Source organism: Panulirus ornatus, chromosome 56 (assembly GCF_036320965.1).
Source record: "Panulirus ornatus isolate Po-2019 chromosome 56, ASM3632096v1, whole genome shotgun sequence".
Taxonomy (NCBI): Eukaryota; Metazoa; Arthropoda; class Malacostraca; order Decapoda; family Palinuridae; genus Panulirus; species Panulirus ornatus.
In genome coordinates, this window is record NC_092279.1 from 2,002,752 (window position 1) to 2,010,079 (window position 7,328).

Here is a 7,328-nt window from a genome sequence, read left to right on the forward strand (position 1 = left end):
GTTTTTTTTCTTTTTTTTATCTTAATCACACCATCAACATCTCTGTACCCCAAGAAATGTCACTTTCTCTATGGCATAATTGTCTCGTTATAGGTGAAATTGGGAACAATGTTTTCTCATTTCATATTCTGTTATCAAAAGATAATCAGATTGTTATGTAATGCAAAAGGAAAAAAAAAAAAAAAGAAGTCGGTGACCAAATGAGTTCTTTCCTGACTACCCTGTTAATTGGCCTTAGTTGGGGGGCACTGAACACCCCTGCATTTACGCCTTGGGGAATGATGAACGGCTAGGGCATGTTTGTGTTCAGACTCGACCATCGACCCGCAAGTATACCCCTTTGGGACTTCATCCCAAGGAAGAGAGAAGAGATAGAGAGAGTGAGTTAGGTTAAGATTGAAATGGTATGTTCCCATTGGTAGTTTGTATGGCCCTTGGCCAAGTGCGTGGAGTGTTATGTGCCCAACAGCTGTGTTTCACAATATAGTACTAAAAGCTCAAGAGAATTTATCTGAAGGAAAGTGTTCTGTTGGTGAGCTGTTAAACTATATTTTCTTACTGTAAAATATATATATATATAATATGGTCTCTACTGTTAAAATAAAATAAAAAATATATATATATATAGATTTTTTTTCTGTCCTTTTTGCTGCCCTTTTGTGATGTAGTGGTAAACGTGATGCATTCATAAGCTGCCCCGAGTAGAGGGCATAGGTTCGAATCCTGGTTGAGGCAGTCGGCCCACAGTCAATCCAGCTGTTCATCCTCCCTTAAGGATTGGTCGATAGACAAGGTAAATGAAATCATGAATACAATAATGTATCTCATGGAAATACATTATCATCATTACAGCTAGGAACACTGCATATGAACTCTATTGCTCATAAACCAACAAAATATGAAAAAAAAATATGGAAAAGGAGAAATCCTTAAGATGCCAGTTTCCTATTTTGTAACCCAAACATTATTTTTCCACTTTGTATGCTTAGAATATATATATATATAGATATATATATATATATATATTTATATATATATATAAATATATATATATATATATATAATATATATATATTATATATATCACGCTGTTTCTCGCCTCTTGCCAAAATTGGTCTTTCCATAAGACTTTCTCCAGATCTTACCTAGCACTTTTGAAGAACTGAATTCACCATCTTTATTATAATTCACCATCTTAATTATAATTCACCATCTTAATTATAATTCACCATCTTAATTATAATTCACCATCTTAATTATAATTCACCATGTTAATTATAATTCACCATGTTAATTATAATTCACCATCTTAATTATAATTCACCATCTTAATTATAATTCACCATCTTAATTATAATTCACCATCTTAATTATAATTCACCATCTTAATTATAATTCACCATGTTAATTATAATTCACCATCTTTATTATAATTCACCATCTTATTATATCTCCACAGGGAACTATCTCACTTTAGCTACGTTCCACACCGCTCTGCTGCGTGCAGTCGCGTACTGCCCCTCCACCTGTTGCAATTAACATTCGCTCCAGTCCCCTAGTATTGTGTCAGGTTAACACACCAGAGATCGCGTTGGTCTGCCGAACGAACTAATATATATATATATATAAATATATATATATATATATATATAATATATATATATATATAGTATATATATATATATGTTTAAAGACCTGGAATTTCGCCTGAGCATCGAACCTTATAAATCAGACTAGATATATATATATATAATATGGTCTCTACTGTTAAAATAAAATAAAAAAAAAAAAAAAGAAGTCGGTGACCAAATGAGTTCTTTCCTGACTACCCTGTTAATTGGCCTTAGTTGGGGGGCACTGAACACCCCTGCATTTACGCCTTGGGAATGATGAACGGCTAGGGCATGTTTGTGTTCAGACTCGACCATCGACCCGCAAGTATACCCCTTTGGGACTTCATCCCAAGGAAGAGAGAAGAGATAGAGAGAGTGAGTTAGGTTAAGATTGAAATGGTATGTTCCCATTGGTAGTTTGTATGGCCCTTGGCCAAGTGCGTGGAGTGTTATGTGCCCAACAGCTGTGTTTCACAATATAGTACTAAAAGCTCAAGAGAATTTATCTGAAGGAAAGTGTTCTGTTGGTGAGCTGTTAAACTATATTTTCTTACTGTAAAATATATATATATATGTTTAAAGACCTGGAATTTCGCCTGAGCATCGAACCTTATAAATCAGACTAGATATATATATATATATTATATATATATATAAATATATATATATATATATATATAATATGGTCTCTACTGTTAAAATAAAATAAAAAATATATATATATATTATATATATATATAATATGGTCTCTACTGTTAAAATAAAATAAAAAAAAAAAAAAAAAAAATTAATACAATTTTCTTAGTAAATTTATTCATAAACCCTGATAATTACAACAGAAATCGAGATGTTCTTTTTTTTTTTCAGAGCAGCCATTGCGTCTGCGTATGCGGCTTTGTCCAAAAAGGTAAAGCCAGACTAAGTTTTGGGCCATAGTGCATGTCCAACCTGCTCACTGGTAGGGGAAAAAACCTCCTCCCAATCCCAAGCGTAGGTGACCCCGCTCGTCTAGGCCAGGCCACTTCGTCTCCAAACATACTTTTCATTTTCGACCATACTGATGGAGGAACCTTAAACCCGTCTGGTCTGTAAGAACACCATTACTGGCTATTTTCTTCTCTTTATTTTTGTTTAATTTATATATATTTTTTAACAGTAATTTCATATAAAAACCTCCAAGAAAAGAAGGTTTTTTTTCTTTTTTTTATCTTAATCACACCATCAACATCTCTGTACCCCAAGAAATGTCACTTTCTCTATGGCATAATTGTCTCGTTATAGGTGAAATTGGGAACAATGTTTTCTCATTTCATATTCTGTTATCAAAAGATAATCAGATTGTTATGTAATGCAAAAGGAAAAAAAAAAAAAAGAAGTCGGTGACCAAATGAGTTCTTTCCTGACTACCCTGTTAATTGGCCTTAGTTGGGGGGCACTGAACACCCCTGCATTTACGCCTTGGGGAATGATGAACGGCTAGGGCATGTTTGTGTTCAGACTCGACCATCGACCCGCAAGTATACCCCTTTGGGACTTCATCCCAAGGAAGAGAGAAGAGATAGAGAGAGAGAGAGTGAGTTAGGTTAGATTGAAATGGTATGTTCCCATTGGTAGTTTGTATGGCCCTTGGCCAAGTGCGTGGAGTGTTATGTGCCCAACAGCTGTGTTTCACAATATAGTACTAAAAGCTCAAGAGAATTTATCTGAAGGAAAGTGTTCTGTTGGTGAGCTGTTAAACTATATTTTCTTACTGTAAAATATATATATATATAATATGGTCTCTACTGTTAAAATAAAATAAAAAATATATATATATATGGATTTTTTTCTGTCCTTTTTGCTGCCCTTTTATGATGTAGTTGTAAACGTGATGCATTCATAAGCTGCCCCGAGTAGAGGGCATAGGTTCGAATCCTGGTTGAGGCAGTCGGCCCACAGTCAATCCAGCTGTTCATCCTCCCTTAAGGATTGGTCGATAGACAAGGTAAATGAAATCATGAATACAATAATGTATCTCATGGAAATACATTATCATCATTACAGCTAGGAACACTGCATATGAACTCTATTGCTCATAAACCAACAAAATATGAAAAAAAAATGGAAAAGGAGAAATCCTTAAGATGCCAGTTTTCTATTTTGTAACCCAAACATTATTTTTCCACTTTGTATGCTTAGAATATATATATATATATATATATATATATATATATATATATATATATATATATATATATATATATATATATATATATATACGTGTATGTGTATGTGGGTGGGTTGGGCCATTCTTTCGTCTGTTTCCTTGCTCTACCTCGCTAACGCGGGAGACAATGTATAATAAATATATATATATATATATATATATATATATATATATATATATATATATATATATATATATATATATATATATATAATTAGTTCCTCGGTTCGATTCATGGACATATCACTCGGCAAAATAGTTTCTATGTTACAAGTCCATTAAAATATTTCACAAACCATTACTTAATAAGGTACAAATTAAGACCGAGGTGGTGGGGGGGAGTCAATATCATTCTATTTCACTACAAGTCAATCATCACCCAGCCTAACAACCCTACGACCAAACTACCTTCGTTATACCCGTGTCTGAACGGACCCCTCCCCCCCTCCCTCCTGCAGGTGGGAAACGAAGATCAAAATTGGGTCAGTTGTGGGCGCTCCGGGCCAGACGTAGGAGGTGTATAGAGGTTTATCATACACACCCGCTCTGTGTATGTATAGAACACTGACGTCACATACACTTAGTATTCAAAACGGGGGGGGGGGGGGGGTAGGGGGACAGGAACAATGACCCCCCCCCCCTTCCCACACCTAATTGGTCAATACAGTGTACCGTAACGTACACTAAACTAGATAACAAGAATCGTCTTTAAACTTGAACCATTTTTTCTTTATATGTTTATCTTATCCTTGCCAAATTCTGTGATCTGTACAAGTCACCCCTGAAATACGTTCGTATTTTCTTTTTTTTTTTTCGTTTACTTACTTCCACAAGGCATCATTTAATATCATCAACATTATTATTAAAACATCATATACATTTGTGTCTATATTTATATAAAAATTCTCGTTGAGTACAACCCTCCGCCGTTTTCTGAAATTTAATATCAAATGCGTTTTCGTCTAGAAAATGGTGCGCTGGTCCAATTATCTTACAGCAGCTGTAATTAGTTTTGCTGAGAATTTGACTCAGAGTTCTGTAACATACAATGTATCATTACATGATAGATAAAACATGCACATGCATATATAAGACTAATTCAGCTCACGCAATTCAAAAGCAAAAAAATTAATACAATTTTCTTAGTAAATTTATTCATAAACCCTGATAATTACAACAGAAATCGAGATGTTCTTTTTTTTTCAATATTCCATTTTTTGACATTGACGTCATTATTTCCCCCTCCCTAACCCCCTAACCCCCCCCCCCCCCGCTTGTTACATAGGTTGGTTGCCATGCCAGTAAATAGCCAAACGACCCTATTGCCTCGTCCGCTCATTTACTACGTATATGACCGTCTATATATACTAATAACAGAAAAAATACCAAACTTATTTGTCAAATTGAAAATGCTCTAAGAACGCGGAACTCGGCATTAATATCATTCTATTTCAGTATAAGTGAATCACCATCACCCAGCCAAACAACCTTACGACCAAACCACCTTGTTATACCCGTGTCTCAACGGGCCCCGCCCTCCTGCAGGCGGGAAACCGAGGTAAAAAAAAATGTGGTCAGTTTTGTGCGATCAGTGCTCCTGGCCAGACGTAGGAGGTGTGTCAGAGGTGTATGATACACACCCGCTCTGTGTATATAACACGTCACATACACATCCGCTCTGTGTATATAACACGTTACATACACACCCGCTCTGTGTATATAACACGTCACATACTACACTTGGTGTGATAACGAGGCCGATATTATAACAAGCGACAGTAAGTATGGGTCAGGTTAGGACCCTCTCAATGGCGTGTGTTGTGAGGGTGTAAACATAGGAGAGAAAAAAAGTGCAAACGATTTATTATTTACAACTGTTTACATTGTCGTTGTTATGACGTAAGCATGGCGTTTCAAGTTTTTTTGCATATATGTAAATTCCTTTCCCGTATATGTCTGTCTTCTTAACTTTTGTGGACACGAAGCTGGAGAGATAATGAGTGCATGAAGTGATTTGCTCTGGTTTGATATAGTGGTAAATATGAGGAAATTACAGTAAAAATTATGTGTTAAATGAGAATATTAATTTTCTTGCACAAAGGATGCCAGTCCATTTCTCAAAACTGAAGTGGATTTTAGATAAAGAATTCGCGTGCGTGGCTTTAATATGATAAAGTAAGCATTTACTCATCTCAAAATGGAAAAGGATCATATAACTGAACTTATTTCATATAAGTGTTTATATATATATATATATATATATATATATATATATATTATCTATTTATATTTATATATTATCTATTTATATTTATATATTTTGCTTTGTCGCTGTCTCCCGCGTTATCGAGGGAGCGCAAGGAAACAGACGAAAGAATGGCCCAACCCACCCACATACACATGTGTATACATACACGTCCACACACACAAATATACATACCTATACATCTCAACGTATACATATATATACACACACAGACATATACATATATACACATGTGCATAATTCATACTGTCTGCCTTTATTCATTCCCATCGCCACCCAGCCACACATGAGATAATAACCCCCTCCCCCCTCACGTGCGCGAGGTAGCGCTAGGAAAAGACAACATAGGCCACATTCGTTCCCACTCAGTCTCTAGCTGTCACGTAATAATGCACCGAAACCACAGCTCCCTTTCCACATCCAGGCCCCACACAACTTTCCATGGTTTACCCCAGACGCTTCACATGCACTGATTCATTCCATTGACAGCACGTCGACTCCGGTATACCACATCGTTCCAGTTCACTCTATATCTTGCACGCCTTTCACCCTCCTGCATGTTCAGGCCCCGATCACTCAAAATCTTTTTCACTCCATCTTTCCACCTCCAATTTGGTCTCCCACTTCTCCTCGTTCCCTCCACCTCTGACACATATATCCTCTTGGTCAATCTTTCCTCACTCATTCTCTCCATGTGACCAAACCATTTCAAAACACCCTCTTCTGCTCTCTCAACCACACTCTTTTTATTACCACACATCTCTCTTACCCTATTACTACTTACTCGATCAAACTACCTCACACCATATATTGTCCTCAAACATCTCATTTCCTGCACATCCACCCTCCTTCGCACAAGTCTATCCATAGCCCACCCCTCGCAACCATATGACACTGTCGGAACCACTTTTCCTTCAAACACACCCATTTTTGCTTTCCGAGATAATGTTCTCGACTTCCACACATTTTTCAGCGCTCCCAGAACTTTCGCCCCCTCCCCCATCCTATGATTCACTTCCGCTTCCATGGTTCCATCCGCTGCCAAATCCACTCCCAGATATCTAAAACACTTCACCTTCTCCAATTCTCCATTCAAACTTACCTCCCAATTGACTTGTCCCTCAACCCTACTGTACTTAATAACCTTGTTCTTATTCACCTTTACTCTCAGCTTTCTTCTTTCACACACTTTACCAAACTCAGACACCATCATCTGCAGTTTCTCACACCAGAGCTGTATCAT